Source organism: Panthera onca, chromosome C2 (assembly GCF_046562875.1).
Source record: "Panthera onca isolate mPanOnc1 chromosome C2, mPanOnc1 haplotype 2, whole genome shotgun sequence".
In the NCBI taxonomy this organism is placed as follows: Eukaryota; Metazoa; Chordata; class Mammalia; order Carnivora; family Felidae; genus Panthera; species Panthera onca.
Window position 1 is genome coordinate 21,696,208 of NC_138347.1, and position 27,372 is coordinate 21,723,579.

At 37.1% G+C, this 27,372-nt stretch overlaps 1 long non-coding RNA gene across 1 annotated transcript; it reads left to right on the forward strand.

Moving 5' to 3' along the window:
* Positions 1–408: 408 nt before the first annotated feature.
* Positions 409–27,372, forward strand: LOC132682787 (uncharacterized). The gene is made up of 3 exons (XR_013557750.1): positions 409–505; positions 18,206–18,276; positions 27,226–27,372. It is a non-coding gene; the product is annotated as an uncharacterized LOC132682787 (long non-coding RNA).

The following is a 27,372-nucleotide window of genomic DNA, read 5'->3' on the forward strand; positions in this document are numbered from 1 at the left end:
TAATTCTGTGGACTGGCAGGGAGGTCTTTCCTAAATAGGCCAGCCTAGTTTTCTGCCGGGCTAGCTTATGCAGCCTCTGGCAGGTGGCGGGTTAGCTAAGGGCTGGATGACTTCTGGTTGACTAACTCACATGACTGTTACTTGGAAGGCTCTTGGCAAATTGGAGGGGACTGGGTCATGTGTCTCTTGTTATCCAGGAGAGGGTCTGAGCTTCTTTCACATGGTAGTTGAAAGGTCAAAAACATTGTAAAAGAGTTACCCTCAAAGATCAAGCTCGTGCCAAGTCTCTGCTTTTATCCTGTTTGTCAATGCCCTATTGGCCCGAGAAATTCATGTGACCATCACAGACTTAAACATTGGAGAAAGACTATACTTCTTGATACAAGTGCAAGGGTTTGTGGCCACTTTTGCAATCTATCATGGAAGGTTAAAGAAGGCAGTGCGTCTTGTTTGTATTAACGTGAAGTCCCCCCCCACCCCATGAGACCAAATAGCCACAAAGAAGGTAAGAAATGCAATACATCAGTTCTCTTTCCTTTTTTTTTTTTTGAATGTTGATTTACTTTTGAAAGAGAGAGAGACAGAGCATGAGCGGGGGGGGGGGGGGGGGGGGCAGAGAGAGAGGGAGACACAGAATCTGAAGCAGGCTCCAGGCTCTGAGCTGTCAGCACAGAGCCCGACGCAGGGCTCGAACTCACAGTTCATGAGATCATGACCTGAGCTGAAGTCAGTCGCCTGAGTGAGCCACCCAGGCGCCCCTCAGTTCTCTTTCACATATGCACCATATATTTAACTCTCTGGCCTTCTAATTCTTTGACCTTTCATCATTGAAAAAAATCTTCCACACTCCATGCTCTAGTGTTCTCACTCTTTAGTGTTTATCATTGCTAATTATCACAATTCTCCAAATATTTAGATTCTTAATCATCTGCTATGAATTATGATTTATATACTCCCAACTTATGTCCTTCAATTCCCCCACTTAAACCAATTTAACCTCATCTTGAACTCCAGTCCAATATCTCTATCACTTTTTGTATTCATCCTTTTCCTTATTTTCAGGCTTAGATACTGTGATATATTAATATAATTACTATCTCTCAGGTAACCTCAGCCTTCACCCGAGCAAACCTCAAACCTGAATACATCCATTTCTCTATAAACTGGTAGCTACCTTGGTGCATTTGAACGGTACTAAAACACACACATACACACAATGGTATGCACTTGTCTCACTTTAAATTTGTGAACACAAACTGCAGGTGTCCCATTTGGGATTTCCTGTCAAGACTGTTAAATTCCCTGGCCAATTCACTTAGCCCCTCTGTGAGAGAACTCCTCACATCACTTCCTCACATACTCTAAGCTAGCGTTATTATCTCACTAAGAATATAGAAACAATTGGAAGTGAATCCCTCATCTTAATTAGAGCCAAATGTAACAATCCACTGGAATCTGCAGACATATCCATTCTTGTCCTATTCTCACAATGGATATGTTGCCCTTGGTTACATATTAGTCAATTCCTCTGTTTATATACCAGATCTCATACTGTCATGTCTTTCCCTTGGTAATCAATCCCTCCTGCTGTGACATATTTAAATTCTTCATTGGATCATTTCTATCATTATTTAACTTGATTTACTAACCAGACTTAACTGAATTCACCATTTTCACTATTTTATCTTTATTTAAGGAAACATTTTCAGGAACATGTCTGTCTGTCTCTGTAATATACATGTATACATAGAGTCACTACTTCCATAGATCATTCTCCTTTAATCTCTGCAATTAAACATTTATCAAAGTCAAACTGAAACTGCCTTTAATCTTGCCATTTAAAAAATATCTGCAGTCAATTTGATACCTTTCAACAATATTTGAATAAGCTGATAGATGTTTCCCTTCTTAAGTATTTTCTTCCACTTGATATATATCATGGAAATCTCTTGGTTTTCCATCAAATTTCTGACTACTCCTTCTATTCTTTACAACATCTAAGTGCTAGAATTTGGTTTTGATTCAGAAACACTAGTGTTTTCAAGAATTTTCAGAATTTCCCTTTAATCCCTACACTCACTACCTTCCAAATGATCTCAAATTCCGATGGCTTTATGTTACTTGTATTCATTGATTCCTCCTGAATTTATATAGCAAACCATCATTTCTCCTTATTACCTATGTATATAACTTTCCAAATACAACATTTATATTTGGATGTCAATCAAATAAGATCTTTCACAGGTCTAAAAAAATCCAAATCCAACATTCCCATATGACTGCCAATCTTCTGCATGCTAGTATGACTTCAGAAATCACCCAGTTGAAAGAGATAGGGGAAAAAAAACTAAAAACAAAAACACCTCAGTCATACTCAGGTTTTAGTTTTTCTCCACTTCACATGTTGGCCTGACCTCCAAAGGTCATATATCAGTAAAGAATATGAAGGAAAACAAAAGTGATTCTTTGAAAAGATAAATAAAATTGATATGACTTTAGCCATGTTAACTAAGAGAGAAACAAAGGATCCAAATTCTTAATGAAAGAAATGAAAGGAGGAATCACTACAGATCCAAAGGACATCGACAGGATAATAAAGTACTATGAATAACTCTACGTCTACAAATTTGACAACGCAGATACAACAGACCAATTCCTTGAAAGACCTAATCTGCCAATACACAAGAAGAAACACATTATCTGAACTGGCTTATATCAAAGAAATTGAGTCAATAACTTTCCAGAACAGAAAGCACCAGGCCCAGATATCAGCAAATCTAACCCATCAACATATAGAAAAGAGTATACATCTCACCAAGTGGGATTCATCCTGGAATGTAAGGCCAGTTCAATATTTAAAAATCATTAAATGATAATCTAATGATGGATATATAATTTTACATCTGTCTAAACTTATAGAATGTACAACCAGGAGTGAACTATAATGTAAACTGTGAATATTGGGTGATTTTGACATTTTAGTATAGGTTCATACTATTTTTGTAAAAAAAAATGCACCATTCTTGTGGGGAAGGTTATGAATGTATGAAGGAAGAGTCATGTGGATGTCATGTGGCTCTCCCCCATTCTGTACTTCCCAATCTCATTTTGTGATACTTTTTTGCTTGTTTAACTTGCTCCAGTCACAATCACTCAACTGGACACCTCTTGCATTAGCAATTAGCTGCATGCAGAGATAATCTGTCAATTATTTGCTTCGGTTTTACCACACATCTCACTTTATAGCCCCCAAATCCTCTTCTACCTTTACCCGGATACACACAGAAGCTACTCAGTCATCGTTTGTGTATGTTTGTATAAACACACTAATTTTTAACACTTCATGCTATAACCTGTGACAATGAGAATCATGTTTATAACATTATTCTAGCTCTAGCTGGATAATTCTGAAATACACTTTATACTGCTCCTTAGAGGTTCCTGCAAGGATTATGCCTCAATTGCCTATTAGGATAACAAAATTACTTAGCCTAACATTGACTTACTCTCCTTCCTCTTGTGATTATTACATTTTTCCTAGCCTCTTCCTCCTACCTCTCCTACACACAAACCATTTATCAAGCTCTCTTCTTTCAGGGCAACCCTGATTAAGACAATTAGGAATACCAGCAATGTTTTTCTTCTGTGAGTGATGTTACTTCAGAATCTCCTATTGCCAGGGTTAAGTGGATTGGTGATAACTATTGACATGTAATAGAATTATAACTAAGATTTTTATAAGAGATGGATTGGAATATGTGCAACTATAACATGAAATGTCGGTTTGTACAATACACTTTATTAATATAAGAACAATGATAATATTAAAGACTGTACAATTAGCTAACTTTTGTTAATGTTTTTAGAAGCTCATAGAAAAAAATTGAAATTAACCAGCTACCAATCCTCCTAGAATAGAGATGACATTGATGAAAACCAGACCCAGAATTTCAATATAAATATTCTTGAACTAGAAAAGATATAGAACAAACAGCCTCTATGGGTTTCCTATGCCCAGGAAGAGAGACCATACTTGAAGTAAAGAAAATTCTAGAGACCCAGATCGTGAGCTATTAAGTAAAAGAGCTTGATGATTTTGACTCTCTATATTCATCTTCAATATCTTGTTTGGAAGAAGCCACTCCCTCCCCCATGATAAATCCTTTCTTCATATAAAGGCTCTTATGGCTCAAGCGTCTTGCAAGATGAGCTTGGATTATTCAATACTTGCCTCCATTTCTCTTCATGTCCTGATCTGTAAGTAGGGGCAGGTGAAACAGAGCTAAGACAAGATAATTAATTATCAAGTAGTTTCTCCAGGAGAAAAAAGAGAAACACATTCAAGTGACTACAACATCTGACTAATAAACTGGAAAGTATTAGGGAACATATGTTGGAGTGTTATCTGGGAGTTGAGATCTGGGCTGGGACTACTAAATACATAGCTTCTTGCAGTGGAGGTCCTCTGCTGTGACTCCGTGTTTAATGTTCTGGCAGGAACACCAGAAGATAGTGCTTCAAATTGCTTTTTAAATCTTGAAAATACTTGTCTATGGCGAATAAATAGAATTTTTAGAACAATGTCAGGACAATTATGTAGGTGAGCAATACAGAAAGGATCCAATATGTGAGATCAGACAATCTACCACTGAATGTCTCCCAGAAAATCTCTTTCACCAATAAGAAATTGCTAAGGGAGACACTGACCTCTCTGGAAAGCTTATCAATGCTTCCTTTTAGGCCAAGGTTGACATCAGAAGGTACTGCCATGGGACTATGCTTCCTAGTACCATCTGGCATGAATTTTAAAGCAGAGGAGGCCAGGAGGTCAATATTTACCATCAGAGATAATCTCAAGAAAACTATCCTCCTGAGCATCAAGATTAGAGAGTTAACTGGTGGATTAAACTGTCTCTTCTGAGTTCCTCTGTGGAAAATTCTGAGATCCATTTTACATGGCTCATAAGAGGCTCCCTGATAGGATTGAACCCCATTTTTTCCACAACAGTGATCAGCTTGATAACACCCTTGAATTAGTTTTGTATACTTGCCAGTTTCACTCTTTCCGGCCTCTTGATCAGCACATCATTTCCAAGTGAATGCAAGCCTTTGTCTTACATTGGGTTTACTCAAAGCAAAATCTAAGACATTAACATTCTTATTTCTCAAACACGTACAACAAACTCATTTTCTCCTCAGTTAATGGACTCTCTCTTCTATCTGCCTAGTATTCTGGTGCTCAGAAAGATACATTGCTTATTTAGATAAATTTCTGAATAAATCAAAGAAATATCTACTTTAAAGAGGCCTTCCTTGACCTGGCCAACACTTCCTATTCCTTCCTTACTCTAACAGTGCTTCATTTTACACGTTTAGTATCCTAGTCACTTAATTTTAAATGCCATGATGTTAGGACTTTACCTAGGACGTGGATTTTTTAAATACCCACAGATCTTTCTAATAGCAAATGATTACAAGATGTCTTTTGACCAAGTATTCCATTTTTCTCTAATGGAACAAAAACTGTTTCCTAAAATTACAAGGTAACACAAAAATTGAATTGTCAAATTAAGCTTACATGAATAATAATATTATGATTGAAAACAGTGCCAAATTTACTAATACTATAAGAAAGGTGAAATTTTCATTGGATGAAAACTGAGACATTCATGTGCAGCTTCCCCCAGGATTTATTTCTCTATAACATTGGGAAGCTTCCTTGTTTCAGATTTAATATGGCATGGGATTGGAATAAGTTATGTGTATACATTGCTTCACAAGGTAATCCATTTCATTATAGAATACCTTATATCTCATCAAAGAATCAGCATCTCACTGGTTTCATTTTCTATTTAGGCAACAGTTCCAATTTCTGAAAATCTCCAAATTCCAAGTTTAATTACAATAAGTAACCTAGAGAGATCAGATCTAGATTGCTAAAAACATGTTCTAGATTATAACTCTCCTTCATGCTATAAATGCTGTTTGTATGTCTATGAGGAAGTATGTTTTTTGGCACATTTATTAGAAGGCTTCTTTGGTGTTTCTTTATTCCAGGGATCACGGGAAGTAAGAAGAAAGGAGTTCCAGTCCCATTGTTAAGTTTTTATTCCCCAGAGCTCCTAGTATTCCAAAGTATGAAATGGCAACAATAATACTAGATAAAATACAAGAGTTGGAAATTTGTGTGTGTGTGTGTGTGTGTGTGAGAGAGAGAGAGAGAGAGAGAGAGAGAAAGAGAGAGAGAGAGAGCAGGGAAAGGACAGAGAGAGAGGGAGAAGAGAACCTTCAGCAGGATCCACACCCAGAGTGGAGTCTGACACAGGGTTTGATCTCACAAACCGTGATGCCATGCCAAAATAAAGAGTTGTGGACGCTCGGGGCGCCTGGGTGGCGCAGTCGGTTAAGCGACCGACTTCAGCTCAGGTCACGATCTCGCGGTCCGTGAGTTCGAGCCACGCGTCGGGCTCTGGGCTGATGGCTCAGAGCCTGGAGCCTGCTTCCGATTCTGTGTCTCCCTCTCTCTCTGCCCCTCCCCCGTTCATGCTCTGTCTCTCTCTGTCTCAAAAATAAATAAACGTTAAAAAAAAAAAATTAAAAAAAGAAAAAAAAAAGAGTTGTGGACGCTCAACCGAGTCACCCAGTCACTACCTCAAATTTTATTTATATAGAACCACCACAAAATTCAATGAGAGAAGTTATTACTTTTTGTAGCCATAATTTCTCCGATGAACACCTCACAAAATCTTTCTGATACAAATGTTAATAAACCAATCCCCAATCAGCTAATAACTAAAAACCATTCTCTGTGTTGCCACTGGTATAAGGAATGCCTCTATTCACGGCTTCGGGCAACGCAGTTTGCACCTCACTTCTGCTTCATCACACTGTGTTTTGGGCCCTTATTTTTCCTTTAGATACAACAATACAAAATCTGTTGAATTGCATCATATTTTTCTTTTAAACATAGAATTTTCCAGAAGTTCTGTGAAATTATCATCTTTCCTGAAAGTTACTATTCCTTTTGTTTCTAACAGAACTCTAGACCTTTCACTGTTCCTCTAATAAAGTCAGTTCCCATATTGGTGTTTTTCTCATGTAAAACAACAACCACAACAATAACAAACTATAAAATGCAGAGGTGCCTGGCTGGTTCGGTCAGCGGAACATGTGACTCTTGATCTCTGGGTTGGAAATTCAAGCCCCATGTTGGGTGTAGAGATTACGTAAAAACTAAAATCTGTAAAAAAAAAACAAAAACAACAACTATATGTTGCAAACAGGTGGTAAATATAAAAACATTAATAGGTCGTAAAAGTTATCAGTAACAAGAAAGTAAAGATGAAGGACTATAATACTGATTATTACTATATTTTTAAATTTTTTTCATATAATCCTTCAAATAAGATATAAATAGATGTTTGTTGATTTTTCCACAAATATGCTTTCCTATAGGCTTATGAATATAACAATTATAATTGAATTTTGTGTATTGTTTTTGTGGATTTTCCTTCTGTTTGAAAGTAGGGGATACTTAAAATATCTTTACTCTTAAAGTCTTCTTTTTTTGTCTTCATGTATTTTGAATAATAGATTAAAAAGAACAAAGAATACATTTGAAGAGTTAGTATATGACTGACAGACTAATTAAAATTGAGGTCAGTTGTTATGTTTCATTATTTTTGAATATTCTTAGGTCATCTTTGCCAATGTTGTTTACTGCATTTTATTTATTTATTTATTTACTTATTTATTTATTTTAAATATTTTATTTATTTGTTTTATTTTATTTTTCCTGGTAGGTGATTCTTGTATCAATCTTATATAAAAATACATTCACAATCATAGCTTACGATGCAATGCTTTGTAGAAATCTAAAGCTTCTTACCCTTTTTAGGAGTACAGATATATGTAAATTCATGTTTTACAAGAAACACCTTAAAGAAAGGATTATGGTTCAATTAGTTTATTTTGGCAGTAATCCTGGGAAGCACTGAATGAGGGAGGAATGGGTGGGAAAGGAAGGGGACCCTGTAAAATTGTAATGAGTACATTCCTGCGTGGGCACTGGAGGCTCTGGAATATTTACCCTCTAGCTCGTCGCTCTCACTGTTGAAGGTGACTACAGAGGGTATGAACATCCCCCCCTGGAAATTTCAGTCTGCCTCTCAAGGAACAGAGGCAACTTCAGTAAAAGAAACCAAGAGCTTGGTTGAAAGCAAGCCCTTACCGTGAGTGGGAACCAGTCACAGAAACTGCAGGTGAACTGTAAGGTAAGCTAATGAGATGTAGATAAGGCATCCACAGAACTTGATCCTAGAGAGTGAAACTATAAACCTGAATAGTTCCCCCAAATGACCACTCCCACTGTAACTTTCTTATAATATCTTTTTTTTTTTTTTAAGTAAGGTGTTTGAGAAGCATTTAGTATAAGCTATATAGTATAAGCAAACTGCTAAGACGTAGGATGAACTGGAAAAAATGTCCAGTGAAATGAGGAAACCATGAAGGATTCTATGGTAAAAGAGTGCAAGTTTTCTTTGCTAGAATTTCTTCATGTTGGGGACATCCATATTTGTACTGTATTTCTACTCTTCCATCCATGCTTCCATCTGCTACCTAGATTTGTCTCAGCTTATTCATATGAATCAAGTCAGGCAGGAGGAATGTGCTAATAGAATTTCTTCCTCAGCATATTTATGTACAAGCCTAAGATTTTTGCTCTTAGAGTTTTAACTAGCTTTTTAATTTTTTTTTTTTTTGAGTAATCTCTGCACCCAATATGGGGCTTGAACTCATGACCACAAAATCAAGAGTCTCATGCTCTTGATGAGCCAGCCAAGTGCTTCCAAATAGCTGTAATTTTTAAAACTAAGATAAAAGTGTTAAGCTGTGAAGTTTCCTCATACACTGATACGATTGATCTGTTTGTCTTTATCACCCAGGACTCTGAAACAGCAAGCAATTCCTAGGTTGAAGTATCAGGGTGATATTCTAGTTCTTTTTCTGGGAGAAGCTACAGAAATTACTAGTGGCCAATCAGTGCTGATAGCTTTTTTTACCCTCACACTTGAGTTTTCAGGTGTGAACTAACACGAGTTTTACTTTCTTCTATTGTGACATTGATGATGATGATCCTAGGTATTATCAATTGTGATATTTAAAAATTTTGTTCTACTTTGGTCAAGGGTTAGAGTCAGCAAGTATCCATTAAGTTTAATAGTTTGTGTATTTTTAAATAGATTTTATTATTTATTTATTCTTATTTTTATAAGTAGATTTTTTTAGAACAGTTGTAAATTTATTGAAATTGAGAAGAAAACAGCTTCCATATATCTCACATTTAATTTTCCCTATTAACACCTTTTATCAGCATGGTGCATTTGTTACTAATATACATGTATTCTTTTATTCAGTCTTCCTTAGTTTTCACCTAATACCCTTTGTTCCAGGATCCTATCCAGACTACCACATTATATTGAGATGTCACATTCATTATTTTGTAACAACTTTAAGCAAACATTAGTACACTTCCCCAAAAGAACTAAGGTATTGTTTTATAATTCAGGAAAATATTTAGTAATTTTTAACATTTCTTTTCTCATTTTGCACTAAATTGTTTGGACCCTTAGAAAGGGAAGGGGGGTTGCTTCTGGGCAGCTCATTTGGTTAAGCGTCTGACTTCAGCTCAGGTCATGATCTGGCAGTTTGTGAGTTCGAGCCCCGCATCGGGCTCTGTGCTGACAGTTCAGAGTCTGGAGCCTGCTTTGGATTCTGGGTCTTCCTCTCTCTCTGCCCCTCCCCCCGCCTCTCTCTCTTTCTTTCTCAAATAAATAAACATTTAAAAAGTATAAGAAAAGGAAGGAAGGAAGGAAGGAAGGAAGGAAGGAAGGAAGGAAGAAGGGAGAGTTGGGAAGCCAATTTATGACTGTTGGAGCCACCAGCGTCTGTCCGGACTGCACATCTAGGCTGGACAGCATCCCTAGGCAGAACAAACTTCCCTTTTAACCTTTCCACTCCCGCCCAGGATATCCATTACACCAAATTAGATAAGCTTCCTGTGCAGCCACTAAATGGCTTTTCATTCATTTATCCACTTGTTTAAATAACCCAAGGGTTGATCATCTGAATAATGCTATATTGTCCAGTTACAGCACTGGAAATGACAAACATGTTGATTCTTCCTGTATTCTGGACAGGTGCCTCGGTAGCTGAGAAGGTAGGGATATCTGTGACTGCTTTTGTGTGCCTAAAAATAGAGCCATATATTCACCTAGATGAAAATGTTTTTTGTACATTTAAACACATTTTGTATTCAAGTGCTAAAATGTCGTTGAAAAAAAAAACCAATATATTCTTACACAAAGTAGTTCTAATCTTATAGAAAACCTTTAAGATTTTTTTAAGTAGCCTAATTTTTTTTGGGGGGGGGGGGTTGTGGGGGAACCAGAGCTTGATGGCAGAGGGTGAGTATAGTAAGATGGAGGAAAATATTAAGAGACTCCAAAAGCAATCCATTCTACTGGATTCATGTTTTAGGAAAGTGTAACAATATCTTCTTATGACAAGAGTTTTATCTGAAACTAACACAAATGGAGGTTAAAACAAAACAGATCTTTGGAAAATACTCGGAAATCACCAGGTAGCAAGTTTGATTGTATATTGTGAACAAGAACTGATGTTGAGAATAGACCTAGAATAAGGCAAATGGGGAAGTAGAGATAGAAATACAGCAGAGACTGGCCGGGTGTTCAGCAAACCTGTCTTTTCTTCACAAAAACAAAGCAAGACCCCATTTTCCAAGTTGTCTTGTAGTTAGATAAGACAATGTGACTTACTTTCATTCAATGTATGTGTATGGACATCTTGTGTATTACTTCTGTACCTGGACCAAATATTCTCCCACACACAGTTCTTTCCCCCCAGCACCCTGCTGTGTGTTGACACCCATGAGAATCTTGGAATCCTTGAAGATGGCAGACACTACCATCCGGAGTGCCCGAATAGTTCATGAAACTGGGGCACTTCCTTCCTCTCTGTCTTGAATTGATACAAACAAGAAATCCCTATTTAGTTGACTTGCATGGTTTCCTTCATCTCTTAAAACTGTCATGATCCCCTTACCTCATGCAGAAACTGATACAATGTAGATGGTTACCTTAAATAAAACCCGAACTGTAGGGCATTGGTCTAGAAGTCAGGTAGTGGTCAGGGAGGAAGGTGGTAGGAGATATTGGACAGAGGAAGAACCTAATGGAAGAAAATTCTTGTATTTCTCAATGTTTCTGCATTATCTAGGCCTTCCGAGCAATGGAACTAGACAACTACAACAGATACAGAGCATATCTCTGCCTTTCGTATCCCACCGTCCTCCTCTCCCCCGAAGATATTTGTCACATTCCAGAGTAATAAACCCAGAGATATCTTTTTTCTTTCTCCTAGTGGTGTTTTCTTACTTTCTAGAGCAAAAGGTAAGGTCTTTATTTCCAGAGAGGAAGACAGGCAGTTACTCTGGCAGCTCTACCTAAGAACTGAGGCTCATAATTTTGAGGTTCTTCTCCTACTGTGCACGACTGCTTACACAGGTGCACCTCTGACTCCCATCACCCCACCCGGTGGAGAAATGTGTGTGGGGAAACCAATGCATGATGCTTTGTAAATGGTCTTTTTTCCGGTCCAAAGATTGGTATTTTCTTTCAGGATATGAATATATAAATCTTAATCGATCCATGCTATGTAGTAGCAAAATAGTTGGTAAAATACCTCCTTTGGAAAAAAAAATTATCCCCTTTGATATTTAACTAAGATTTTTCTGAGTTTGTAGATTTGAGAGTGGGGTTGGAAAGCAGGTTGTTAGAAATATAGATGATTACTGGCTGCTTTTAACTAAAATAGAAAGACATGAGCCCAGACAATACGTGGTTTATTTACAAACCGATAGGACAGAAAATAGAGCGTGTCAGGATATTTTAAGCCTCAAAGATATTGTTTTCAGGACCTACATAGGGAAGAATTGGCTTTATGAAATAATAATAAAGTGACAAAGAAACTCGAGAAATTTGATGAGAAGGATTGGTAAGGCATGTTTCTTTCAGACTTCAAGTAGGAGAAATGCCATGTTACTTTTTCTTACATTCTTATAGTTTTATTGATGAATAAATGACAACATCGCTATAAGTTCAAGATGTATACATGATGGTCTGATTTACATATATTTTGAAATAGTTGCCACAACATGTTCAGCTAACGTCTATTTTCTTATATAGACACAAGGAAAAGAAAAGAATACAGTGGACACAATTTGATGAGATTCAAGATTTAGCAACTTTCCTCCGTGTCATATGGCAATGTTAGCTGCAGTCCTCATGCTGTACATTACACCCCTAGTACATACTTATCACTGGAAGTTTGTACTTTTGAGCCACCAGTAGCATTTTGAATTGCCATTTTAAAAGCTTTTGGATGGTACAGTCCCATTTATATTTAGCCCTGCCACAAAAGACTTTAAGATTGTAGTCTTCCTATTCCAGACATGTGACTTCAAGGTTGCCATCATTAGTTCAAGGGGGCTGGGTGGCATGTTTTGGTCCATCAGGCCGCTGTAACAGAATGTCACAGACTGGGTGGCTTATAAACCAATTTATCTCTCGTAGTTCTGTAGGTTGGGAAACCCAAGTGTTTGTGACATCGCTTCCTAGTTCTTAGCTGCTTTTTCTCTGTGCCCCTTCATGATGAGTGATCTCTCTCTCTCTCTCTCTCTCTCTTTCTCTCTCTGGGGTGCTTTTCCTGATCCTATTAATAAGAACATTCATCTTATTCACAGAGTGCTTTACCCTAGTCACCTCCCAAAGGTCATACCTCAAACACCATTACACTGGAGATTAGGTTTCAACCATACATATTTGGGGGTGGAAGTGGAAGGTAGTCTATAACAGCAGAAATCAAAGGGACAAAAATAAATTGAGACCTATGACCAGCAAATAACTGTGGTTATAGGTTCCTGGAACTAGCTGCAATTCAACTGATTAAGAGTCATGTTTTATGGAAAACATGCTGCCCAAACTCAAAAGGCAGGATTAAAATAAGCTTTAACTGTCTCAAGTTTAGAACATCTCTTTAATCTCCAAACATATGAGGATAAAACATAAGTTGTATTTCTTAGAAGGCAATTGCATTTCCAGATTTTTTAAAATTTAAGTATTTGTTATTAGATTCACTATTAATTATACAAAGTATAGTTGTTTTGTATTGCATTGATCTTATCTATTTTTCAATTTGATACCAATTTCCTCCTGATTGTATTAAATTCTATAATATTTTTAACACTTACACTGCCTCTGTTCTTGCTTTATATTCTTGGATTTTAAGATGCTTAATGGTGTTTAACACAATGATTTTTAGATGTCTTTGATGATTTGCTTTCTTAGCACAGTGGTTGATATTGTTTCACATGTTTAACCACATTTGTTGTTGTTGCTTAAAACTTTCAGTTTTCTGAGGCGCCTGGGTGGCTCAATCAGTTAAGCATCACACTCTTGGTCTCGGCTCAGATCATGATCTCATGGTTTGTTAGAGCCCCGTTTTGGGCTCTGCACTGACAGTGTAGTGCCTGCTTGGAATTCTCTATCCCTCTCTGCCCCTTCCCCACTGTCTCTTTCTCAAAATAAATACATAAACTTTTAAAAAATAAAATAAAATAATTCAAATTCTTATCTTAAAAATAAAAAAAATAACCTTTTAGTGTTCTATTTCATAATACTGTAATCTGATAATTTAACTCCTGTCTGGTTCACCTTGATTTTTAAGATCATAAAGTCTTTCACATGACCATTTTAGGTTTTTATTGACTACACGAGGCTGCATAGTGTCTTTGTAGGAGATTTCTACTGATAGAATTTAATCAACCTTATTGATAATATCATTCAGTTCTTGTATATAATTATTGATTACTTAATTTAAATTATGTGACAAAGACCAAATGGTAATGTATCTGCCAATTCTTCCTTGCTTATCTTTGGATTTGCTTACATAGCTGCTATAATGTTTCCCAAACAAATAGCTATGGCTAGAAATAGTCTGCCTTTAAACGCTCTGTTTTTGACCTTTGGATGGTGTTTGTATTGTTACCTGTAGGTTCGTTGTAATTAATTTTGTTACTTAAGTATTTGCAAGGCATATATTTATACACATTTAGTTTTAAAATTCATGTCTTTTTTTAAGAGTGGTATATATACACATATATATACAGGCAGTTTTCACTTGGCATAGAACCTTGTTAACTGACACTTGGGCATATCTAGAGGATACAACTCCAATATGCACAACTTCCAGTCAGTGTGGGTCTGTGAAAACTAGGCAGACCCTGTAGTTGAATTTTGCATTTCCTGTCAAACACGGAACACATAAATCTTTCATTAGGGAAAGACAGTAGAATATATATTTTTTTACATTTTTAAATATTTAAAATAGTTCCTTCCATCTGTATTTACTGATTTATACTTTCTTTTTTCCTATTAATTTCATTTGTGACTAAATGAATGAAACTCTGTAATTTATAAAATGAAAAGGTTTTTTTGAAAAACTTTGATTTGAAAGGTTCTCGTGATATTTCTAATTCTAGAGGTTCTGATTACATTAATAGTAATTTTGGGGGTTGCATAGATCTATATGTCACCCAAAGTAATTTAAACAATTTTTACTTCCCTCCAATGACATGAAAGATTTTAATCTTATTTTGCCTCACACTATTTTTACCCTTCCTTCTAAAATTCTGTTGACGGTCTGATCTGGGATGATTAACTTCAGTTAGCTTTTCTAATACTCTCTGGAGACTAAAGATGTTGTATTCAGATACTGAGCAATTATATGCTTATTTACAAATGGGAAGATGATTATTTGACACATTAACCTAAGTATAAACAAACAACAAATAAACATTCAGACTTTATTAGCTGCCAAATGATGCTGAAGCAAAGGTCTGCGAAAAATCTTATTATTATATAAGAGAAATTGATGACATAAGTACTTACTTGTTTGGAATGCAAGCATCTGACCTATAAACTCTGCAAGTTTATAAAATATAACGTAAAGAATCACATGAATAATACATGATTATTATCAGAATGTTACTTTATACATTTATATCCTCAATTGTACACATCGACGTTTTTAAAATATTCCCCCTCTTTTAAAAAAACACATAATCAAAACTCTCTTTTTTATTTTTAATTGACGTATAGGTTACATATTGGCTTCAGCTATAATCTGGAATATTTCTGAGTTTAGCTTTTTATATGTATGTATAATTTATGCACTTTTCCTCCGATTTTTCCACACTTCAATTTCCATGACCTCACCCTGTCGGTAATACAGTGAAGAGGCAAAGCAAATCAGTTTTTTTCCTGCAATTTGAGATCTTGGTATCTTGCCACCTATTTCTCAATAAAGGGATTATGCATGGACTGTTAATACGGATTTCATCAACACCTAACATAAGAAAACATTTTCCAGAAGCATGATTTTCGGTAAGGGGTTTCCTGTGTCTGTTATAGCCTCAATTTATTTAACATTCTTCCACCTCAATACAGACTAAAAAGGTATAATATGTAGGAAAAATTAGAGGAACCAAAAGTACATTATTTCCTCCAAATAAATTGAAGAAAATCAGAAAATTAGAAGAAAAGTTTTTTTTTTTCATTTCATATAGAGTGAATGAGGAGTAAATTTCCTTACATGAATGAAGGAGTGGGGACACACACACACACACACACACACATACACACACACACACACACAGTCATGGACTACCTAGGAATTCTTGAGAGCCAAGAATAATTCACTTTGAGTGTGTTATGTGTGAGAGTTGAGTTATGCCTCTCTGGGAACTTGCAAACTTATTTGCAGACAGCAGTAGAGTGTCCTAAGTCTTCTAATAGGATCCCAGGAGCCAGAACTGCCATCTCTCCTCCAAAGAAATCCCATCTCTTGAGAATGAAATCATAGGTAGACTTAAAGTTCTGTAGGAGTTAGGATGTTACCAGGGCTGATTCTCAGTACGTTTTCCTCCTGGAGCCCGAGGAAAGATTGACATGCAAAAACAAGTATCCAGATTTGCAACTACCCTGACCAGGGTGGTTATACCAGCCCCTGCTAGTTCAAACTTGAATTGCACTTCACTGAAATAATCCGCATCGCTCTCTACTATCCACAGATTTTGAAATTAGGAGAAGTGTCGAGAGGGAGGAGTTGTTATGTGCTGATGTTGAAACTGTGGGCAACATCCAGCAAACTCTGGCAAATCACCAACTGTCACCAGATTGTTACCGGACAGGTGGGTCTCGGACTAATCAGTACCCAAGAGACAAGTGATGGTAGGAAAACCTTTATCAGGAAGCTGGCAACCTGGGAAGATAGTGGATTAACGTCTCAGTGAGTACCTTCCCCATCAAGGGGGAGCTGGAGGGTTTTAAGGTGTGGGAAAAGAGAACAGGGCTATGTGCAGGAGAAGCAGGTGGCCAGGACGTTAGTCGTATGTCAACATGACCCTGGACAGACTTGCTGGAATCAATGGTAGCTGTTTTTCAATGTAGTCATTCTTTATCTTCTGGGAAAATTTGATTCTTCATTCCTCAAGGCCAGTGGTCTAGGGATCTCAAGGGAAGTAGGTTAGTTCTGATACAGATCGAGGGACTTAAGTCATCAAGCAAGGAGCAGGTAAGCTTAAAGCACGCTAACCCTCAAGGCTGTGTAGACTGCTGTTACAAAATGAGCTTCCTTTATTACATAGTCCAGGTTCAACACTCACAAGAGTCCACCTGCATTAGCCTTGTTAAAGAAACTCATTGACCAGAGGGAATACCATACCTAGGTAATATTTTGCTCTGAGACTCAAATACCTCAAAGGTATAATAAAAAAAGAAATCCCTAAAACCCGAAGTGAAACTAAAAAAAAAGATAGTCTGTAGGCAGATCACCCTTGACTTAAGCACATGGATCTTTCCCAGTATCGGGAAACTTGACAAGACAGTGACTGAAATCCTACTCAAAATTTCAGTAACAGCCTAATCTTACCCTGGCCTCAGATCTTAATGGGTGTTCTGTTAAAAGTATGCTCTAAAGAGGTTTGTGGGTCTAAATATATACATAAACTAAAAGAAAAGAAAAAGAAAAAGCAGAGGACTACTTGGAAAAATAAAACAAATATTTGATGAGCATTTAGGAATTAATGATGCCATGGGGATTTCTCCTGAAGCAACAATGTCTGCTTTTGGTTCTGATTTACTAAGATACTAGAACAGTAAACATCCATCTGTATCAATTAGTAGACACAGAAGTTCCCTTTCCTTGTTAGTATTGCACCTGTTGTTAAAATAAGAGAACTTCTAAGATAGATCCATGGCCTTAGAGGACCAGTTTTGAAATCTAGAGGGACAGAGGTGCCTGGCTATCTCAAGTCAGTTAAGCCTCCGACTTTGGTTCAGTTCATGATCTCATGGTTCATGGGTTCAAGCCCTGCATCAGGCTCTGTGCTGAAAGCTTGGAGCCTGGAGCTTGCTTTGGATTCTCTGTTTCTCTCTTTGTCTCTCTCTCTCTCTCTGCCTCTCCCCAGCTCGTGCTCTCATTCTCTCTCTTAAAAATAGATAAACTTGAAAAAAAATTAAATTAAAAAAAAAGAAACCTAGAAAGACTTCAAAGGTACAAGAAATGAACATGCCACCCAAAAGTTTTTGTGATTAAAAATTGAATGTGCAGGACCTAAAGCCTTTCATAGCTCTGCAAAGACAGCGTTTAAATTGTCAAAAGACATGTAAAACACTATTTCCAAACTTAGTGACTTAAAAGTCACTTAAGGGTGCCTGGGTGACTCAGTGGGTTGAGCGCAGACTCTTGATTTCGACTCAGGTCATGATCCCAGGGTTGTGGGATCGAGCCCCCCACCCCCCGGAGCGGAGCCTGTTGAGATTCTCTCTGTCTCTCTCCCTCTGACCCCTCCCCTGCTCATGCTCTTTCTCTCTCTCTCTTTCTCGAATAAACAAACAAACAAACAAAACACGTATTGCTCATGATTCTGCACTATGAGCTGGGTTCAGGTAAGGAGATGTTCTCCTAGTTTTGGCTTGAGTCACCATGGGGTCACTGTCACCTAGAAACGTGAGTAGCACTCACAATCCAAGGTAGCAGATTGGTATGTCTGTTGTTTCAACAGGAAAACGTGGGAGCTTCCAAATCACCTTCTCCTCTTGTCCTCTGACCCAGAGAAGCCAACACTCTTCACAGGTAAATCCTTGTCTGAGAAGTTGAAAACAAACTGCCAGGACTCTTAAAACCCAGGTCCAGAACTAACACAATGGTGCTGGTGTTCTGGACAAACTATTACAAGGTCAGCCAAGACTCAAGGGAAAAGGAAAAAAAAAAAAGAAAAAAAAAAAAAACCTTTGTGTGGGAGGAGTGGCAAATATTTTATTGTCCCGGCAAACCACATGGACATGAAATTGAGAAACAAACCATAGGACCATAAGAACCTATCCATGTGAGAGTATGAGGCTGTGAGTTCACAATATGCTTTCTATCTCTACCCCCTTACCCCTTATCTGTGTTCTTGACAATATTCTGCATAAGACAGCTATTGAAAATAATTGAAAAATAGTTTCATTTTGTGAGTGTCTCCTTCAAAACCAAAATTCAGTGCTCCAGCACTTTATGGCTTCTCCTCACCTGAGCAAAGACTGTACTTCTCTAGCCAGCTTATTCTACCTGCCCTGCCTGAGACCTTGGCAACTGGTACCAGATATCAAAGTGTCTGCCGTAACTTGCTCACTTACAAAGGCTGAAGCATGAAAGTTGAGGCATGTCATCGTTTTGTGTGCATAGTACTTTGATGGCTTTAAAGAATAATGTCTTGGTCCCTCTGGGCCAAGTTCTGAAGGTGGGAAAATCCAAGATCAAGGTGCTGGCAGATTCAATGTCTGATAGGGGGCCTGATCCTTGGTTCACAGATGGTCTTCTTGCTGTGTCTTCACATGGAGGAAGGAACAACGGAACTCTCTGGAGCCTCTTTTTTTTTTTTTTTTTTTGACTTTATTTTTCTGAGTGAGAGAGTGAGAGAGAGCACAAGCGAATGCAAGCAGAGGAGGAAGGGCAGAGAGAGAGGGAGACCCAGGATCCAAAGTGGGCTCCGCGCTGACAGCAGAGAGACCGATGCGGGGCTTGAACTCACTAACCGAGAAACCATTGACCACCATAACCTAATTATGTTCCCAAGGTCCCACTTCCTAATACCATTAGGTCAGGGAACTAGGTTTCAGCACACGAATTTTGGAGCAACAAAAGCATTCCATCTGTACCAAATAATGATTGGTTTATGTAGTGATTCCATGGGTTTGGTTTTTGTTTTTGTTCTGTTTTTAGTAGAAATAGAGGGCTTTTACACCCTTGTGTGTCATAACCAGAAATAGAACATAAATTGAACTCCCTTCCCCAATGTGTATGTATCTGTGTATCTATTCAATTCTAGAAGTTCTTATACTTTTTAAATCTTCGCGGTTTGTTGTATTTGGCCCTCACACACACACACACACACACACACACACACACACACACACATATATATGTATTTATTTATGAAACTTCTGTATATGATTCTGCAGGGTTTAATTTCATCCACATTGGCTGGCTTTCTCAGTATTTTTCAGGGGTATGTAGTTGAGTTGGAATTTCTTGGGACTTTATGGCTTTTATCCAAGGACACTGTTAGTCTTGTCTGTGAGCATTTGCACATGGTTCTTCCATGGATCCAGTGGCGAAGCAACGATAGATCTTTGTATGTGAAATAATTTTTCTTCTTTTTTACCACACCAGCCAGGGAACTTACACTTCAGTTTATGACCCAAAATCAAGGATAAGAGTTCAAAATAAGATTTCTCAGGAGAGCCTTCTTAGTTTGTTTTCTTTCTGCTCACAGCAAACAAGTAGTTTTAAAAACAATTAACATTTATTCATTTTTGGAGAGACAGAGAGAGAGTGTACGAGTGGGGGAAGGACAGAGAGAGAGGGAGACACAGAATCTGAAACAGGCTCCGGGCTCTCAGCTGTCAGCACAGAAGCCGACGTGGGGCTCGAACTCATGAACAGTGAGATCACCACCTGAGCCAAAGTCGGATGCTCAACTGATTGAGCCACCCAGGCGCCCCAAACAAGTGATTTTTTGTTGATGTTTGTTCACTTGTTGGCTTGTTTTTGCCTTTATTCCCCTAGTTACCCATTAATGTTGTTTTTCTCCAGGGGCGCTTTCAGCCTTTTAATTTGCACTGTATCCAGGTACCCCCAACCCCCAACAATTAAGCCCCCCCTTTTTTTTTTGCTTTGCTTTGCTTTCTCTGATATCCGATCAGTTATTTTATTCTACCATAAACCTTACGCATGCTTAACAAAATATATTCCCTTTTAGCATTCAATCCAGTAGTTTTAAGGGTACTTTAGTAGATGTTTGTCTGCAAATCTCATCTGATCCATTACTAAAAATGGACAAAATTTCTGTTTTGCAAACATATAAACCTGCTTTTTAAAATGGCTCTTGTTAATGGAGTAACAAATATCATTCTGCACTAGAGAGGATAGTTCTGACATCACTGTAGAATAGCATCCTTACTCCTTGTTATTGCATTCAAGACACTTCTTCCCACCCACATAAAATATCCCCATAATACACACTTTCTGCTTTATTTTTAATATTTCTTTCCAGTTTATGCTATCACAATGAACTATACGCCTCTGCTTAAACACATTTCAGTGTATCTCAATTATATCTTGCTCACATGTCCAATTATGAAATCGTGTTCTTGCCGTGACTATAGATGGCAACATGCATTTTTGATAATCCCATGCTTTCATAGACTTTTTGCACATCTCCTCTATATTTTACTATAATAAACGTGTCTTAGACATATTTATGTGATTTCATAATTTGATGTTGATGGGGTATAAACTAGAAAATACTTTAAGGTTGCTCTCCCTCATGCTCTGTGCTTCTTATCTGCATAGTTAATACTATCTAAAGCAAAACCTCCAGTTCCTTTAGCATATGAAAAAAAGTGTAATCCAGTTAAATTTAAATCTTTTCTCTCTTATTCAATTTCAGCTTTATGTCTCTGTTCAGGGTTAGATTGGGCTCATGATTATTTCCAGGTTTCAGTAGAAAAGGGAAGCCTGATCTGTTCTCCAACCTTACACTGCTGTGCCTCGCTCCTCCCTGTCTGCCATCCATGGCAGGACCCGGAGAATGAGCTCAAGATACAAGATTCTGACATCACTTGGTGCTGCTACACGGATGACACATAGATATATCCAATTTAACTGACCCCGAACTGAGTCCCTGATATCCCTCTCCCCAAAACACGTATGTCTACTCACATTTGATCCATTCGCACACCTCACCCTCTGGGTTGATAATTTCATGTTTCCAGTTGATGAAGTTCAAACTTTAGAACTAGAACTACCCTTCCCCATCCCGACATAATTTTCTTTCTCACTCCACCTCTAATCAGTCACAAAATTATGCCGAACCTGTCTTCAAAATATAACCAGAAATGTAGTGCTCTTCATCGCCTACTCTGTGGTCTGATTGCCATTACTTTTCGAGGATGGCTTCAGTCGATTCTCATCATAGGAACCAGAATTCTCCTTTTTAAGCAAGAGACAGAGCATGCTGTCTCTCTCCTCCTCACCTTTGCCACCAACAATGTGCAGTGGTTTTCATAGGGATAGCCAGGGGTCTGTGAGATGCGACAATGCCTTGTGCCTGTCACCTCTTTGGTACTCCCTTCTCTCTCCTTACTTTTCTTCCTGAGGCCTCTTTGCTCTCCTTCGTGTGAACCAGGCACTCATGCTTCAGGACACATTAGCTGATCATTCTGCTTGGGAAGCTCTTGCCTTGGATCTCTGCTTGGCCACTTGCCTGACCTTCTACCTTGCTCACATTTTATCTTCATCATCAGGTCTGCCCTAGTCTCCCTCTTCAATATTCTCACTTGCTCCTGTCCTATTTGGAACTTTTAATTCCTTTACCTTGCTCTAATTCTTTCATTGATTTCATGGTTAAGTGAGTCACACGTTTTGGGTCATGAATATATGTTCTAGGACTATATCTGCCTTTTAAATTAAGTTTGGCCAGGAGTTAATTTTTTTCAGCCAAAACATTCCAAGAGGACTCCTTTTATTAATGAATTATCTTCTTCAGAAAGGTACCCTTTCCTCTGTGAACAGGACATCAATTTCTGTTAACACGACACAACCGAATAGCACAAATGGGTAAGCACATTAAATATGAATTATTGTGAAATTAACTTTATGTTTGAAAACTTGGAAAACAATCAACTTATAAGCAATCCAAGAGCAACCACCCCCCCCTCTTTCATCAAGTAAATTGAAGGCCCATGAAATAGAGAAGTCTCTTTTGTCATTAGGAAGTGAACTGTAAAATGGTAATTTTGATATGGTGGTTTTTTTTCACTATCCTGTCATTTTCCATTTGGTTGGCATTTGGGGGTATTCTTTAAAAACTTCTCTTGATATGCAAAACAAGAAGTAATAGTATTGCAGTCACTGTGGCATTTTTGTTTAGAATTTAGCTTTTCTCATCATCCATCAAAGACACAAGGAGACATGAGAGCAGAGATTACAAAACTGCTTTTTCCTAAGGCATTCGCTTTCCCATTCAGTTTGTTTTTCAGTTCAATGGAGTGTTTTACTTTTCAATGGTTCACTTCACTGTTGCTTCAAAGGACACAATATATCAAAGCAGGAAAAATGTTTTGTTATTTTTCCTATCAACAGTTGATGGAAGGGGTCCAAGTTTTAGTTTCTATAATATTTAATATAATTTCTACTTCGCAGCTTGATAAACTAATTACACTGGAGTCATGTTTTTCTGATTTGTCTATAGTAACCACATTGTGGGCTTCAAAAATGAATAAAGCAGCAAACTTTCTACATAATAATACATTGGTAAATATAGCACTTCTATAATTGTTTGGAGGCTTATCTGATTTTTGAATTAGAGTGTAGAGAGTATATTGACAAGAAAGATTCCAGTATTGACTGGGGTGAGAATATATTGCTTAAAATGGAAAGTGTTATAGGTTGAATGGTGTGTGTCCTCTGCCTTCCCTTCTAGAAACCTCTTGAAGTCCTAATCCTTGTTACCTGAAAGCGTGAGCTTCCTTGACAAGAGGGTCTTTGTATATATAATCAGGTTAAGATGACATCATTTGTATGAGCCCTAATGCAATATGACTGGTGTGCCCTTATAAGAGAGAAGGCCATGGGACAACAGATACAGGCACAGAGGGAAGAGTGTCATGTGAAGGTCTAGACAGAGATTGAAATGATAGCTATAAGCCAAAGGATGCCAAGGATTACCAGTGACACTAGAAGCCAAGAAAAAAGCATGAGACAGATTGTCCCTTACAGGCTTTGGAGGGAGCATGGCCATATCAATACCAGAACTTTGAGAGTATAGATTTCAGGCATTTTTAAGCCACCCAGTTTGTAGTACATTGTTATGGCATTCCTAGGAAACTAATAATTCAGAAAGGGAAATGGATTTTTATTCTCCTTGAGCAGGAGAAGGGGAACTTTCTCCATGTGTGTCTAAGAAATATGAAATAAAGTGACATTTACACTAAATATCAAGATTTTTGATATATTTCTCATTTAATTCTCCTAATTCAGTGAGCAAGTTACTACTTTGTTTTACAATAAAGTAAATGGATAACCATATCAGAGCTAATAAATGACAGAAAATATTTAAACACATATGTCAGATTGAAAAGGCCAACTGATGTCCTATACCCAGTCTTGTAAGTTCTTACTCAACAGCCTATGTGGATCAGAACATTCTAGGACATGCTGTAACATCATGGACAGACATATTATTTTCCTCACCTCAAATAGAGCCATTTGTTGACAATTAGTACTTAATTGGTACACATACTTAAATGGTACACATTTGACCCTATAAAAGTTTAAATACCAAACTAGGATACTTGAGATATAACAACAACAACAAAAAACCTTCATAAGTAATCTAAATAAGATGATAAATGATCACTAATGATGGAACTTTCAGCAACTATATAAAGTGCAGGTATTCCTTTTACATGATTTATGAATGCATTTGACTGATTCATAAGGAATACTACTTAGCCAGACTCAGCAGAATAGCAAACTTCATTTGAATTCTAAAGGCTGCTTAAAAGCTGAATCAATCGGGAAGGAAAAATGCACTGTCTGAACACCATTAGTGATTAAAAGAGCTTTAAAAAAGTTGGAAAAAAATGGGAAAATAATCCATACTGTGCCTCCTTTTCAGTGTTCTAAAGGTTTCATAACATTTCTTAAGCAGCCAGGACATTTCTAGAATTTTTCATACAGATGCTAATCTTAAAACACACACACACACACACACACACACACACACACACACACACACACCTACTTTTGAACTTTGTTATTGGATGCAATGGTCTGTATTTGCATGTGACCTGTATGTTTGTAACAATTCTGTTTTGCCGATCTCCCCCTTTTTTTTTTCCTTCACTTTTCAACTATCCAGCTATATTGAATACATTCCCATTCATAAAAATCTGATTATCTAGCTGAGGATTAAATTGAAGATGGCTTAAGTTTTTTAAAGATTCAGAAATCTTTAAGTTCACGGTGCAAAAGAAAGTGGCTAATGAGCTCAGAAATGTAAAATAATTATTGAATACAGATGATTATATGATAGGAGTTCATCAGTGGTAACACAGTTTTAGGAAACCCAAAGACAAGAACGACCAGAAAATAGGGTATGCCTAATGAAAATAATTTAAGATTACTAGACTTGTAAAATTTAGATAATAAAGTGATTTGACAAAATTTATTCACTAAACTTATGCTTACTGTTTGAGAAGAATATGCTGCATCCACAGAAGATACACTATAAAAATTCTCAACTATTGTTGAGATGGGTAATGTCACTTATCCTACAGAGAAAAAGTATTTGAGATCTGAAGAGAATGCCATAAATATGAAAACTAACAAGTCCATCAGTATTCAAGAAAGAATTCAATAAGAGATTACGTGATTTTAAGTGATGTTGTTTCCAAATTAATATTAACTCCACATCCAGTATATCAAATAGCTTGCACGTGTGATTGCAGAATGCCTCTGTGTAATATATTAGTAATTGAAGAGTGTTATATAGCTAGCTAGATTCTAAAGAGGGAGATTTTCCACAGAGGACAGAACACAGCAACTTATTTAAATTATATCTCGATGTACTGGATGTTTACCTACGATGAAATATATTACAAATACTTAGAATATGAGATACACCACAGGACCCAGAATAAATCTGTTAAAATATACATGTAGTTCAATCACATACGATTACAAAATGGTTACATCTGTGGAATTACATATATTTGTATACATACACACGCACACCTATGAATTTGTATCTTATATAAGACTTTAACATGTTTAATGTGCCAAAATGGATAAGATTGGATTAAAGTTGTACTTTCTTCATTTTAATATAGCTGATAATGCTCAAATATTATGTAGAAGAATATAGTCTTGAAGTATAGATATTAGCTATACTCTAAGATGTAAAGCCACCTAATTCTTATTCATAGGTTTGAAAAAAGAAAAGGTTAAATGATGAAAGGATAAAATTAAACATGATTATATAAAAACCCCCAAAATTGAGTAATGGACTTAAACAAAATTAATTGGTACAAAATTCATTTGAAGAAAAATATCCAATTAACGATGTAGATTTGGCTTGATAGTATTTCCTAAGAAATTAAAAAAGATATATTTTGATATGAAGATATGTGGGAACCTAAACAACTTTACGGATAGGATCTGATATGGCTTCAAAGGTAAGTGAAAATTCCATCTGTAAGAAGAGAAATATAGTGTCATTGCAGATGTATTCGAGTCATCCTTCCTTTCCAATTCATATTTGCTTTCAACAAATAAAGGATTCTGCTCACAACTTGTCGATTTTAACAGACAGAATATTAAGCTAGTGTGCGTTCAGGAGGAAAACACGTAGTAAGCTGAGGTGTAAAGGCAATGATGAAAAAATATGACCTGCAATGTCAAATACTTGAAGGCTCTTTACTTGTAATGTTATGGAGGATTGCCTGGCAAAGCTTCAGAGTTCAGAACTAAGACTAATTGGTAGACTTCTGCCTAAAACTGTACTTTATTTTTATAACGTTTGTAATTGCTCAAAAATGAGATTGGTTTAAACATTATTCGTGTACCATTATGGAGGATGTCCACGTTGCCCTTTGGCCAGAACTCTGCTCTTCTCAGAAATACCCCTCCTTCACTTTACTCCAAACAAGTGGTATAAATGGGATGTACCACTTTTCTAGCTACACAAAGGGACCGAATCTCTGCTAACATTTGCTTCCATAGCCTATCACAATTTAGTGGTCCTGGGGGAAGGGGAGTAAATGAAACAAACCAGCAGATTTTTTTTTGAATATTTTTATTGAGACTAAAATATCAATTCCTTCTGTGATGGTAGGAATTAGATGATTAAATTCCACATGTTGGTTCTTAGTATTCCCCAAGATATTGAGGAAATTAATATGCAGCAGGAACAAATGAAGTCCGTTCTGTGAAACAGGTGTAAGAGATAAAAAGCAAACCTCCTGAAGCCAATACTTATTTCAAGTTCAGCTCTTTTCCTGCACATTATATGACTTGGTATTTAAATCCTTTCCTTATTTCCTTTAGCTACACCTCTGAGATTTCATTAGAGACCCCTTTGTCATTTAACATTTAGCTGGTTTGAATTGTTATTCTGTGTGTGTGTGTGTGTGTGTGTGTGTGCGCGCGCGTGTGTGTGTGTGTGTATTTTCCAGAAGGTGTTTAAATTACTCGTCCATTAGGGAAGGACTAGGGTCATTTTTCTCAGTCACAATATTGTAAATAGAAAAGTACTATGGGAGAGGGAACTGGGCATCCAAAGGGTGCTATTACTTTGTAACAAAACTTTTATCCCTATTAATTCTATCGATGATTAAATCTCAGCAAGTGACTCTAAGTATAAAACTACACTCCCAAATCTTAGTATGGCTGCAATTCTTAGGTCAATATTTTTCTGTAAATTTAACAATACTAATATATAATCTGTATAACCTACGTTTTCTTAAAATCATTTAGGTTGAGCATCTGACTTCAGCTCAGGTCATGATCTCTCCGTTCCTGAGTTCCAGCCCTGCTTTGAACTCACTGCTGCTGTCAGTCCAGGGCCAACTTCGGATCCTCTGTCTCCCTCTCTCTCTGTTCCTTCCCCACTCTCAAAAATAA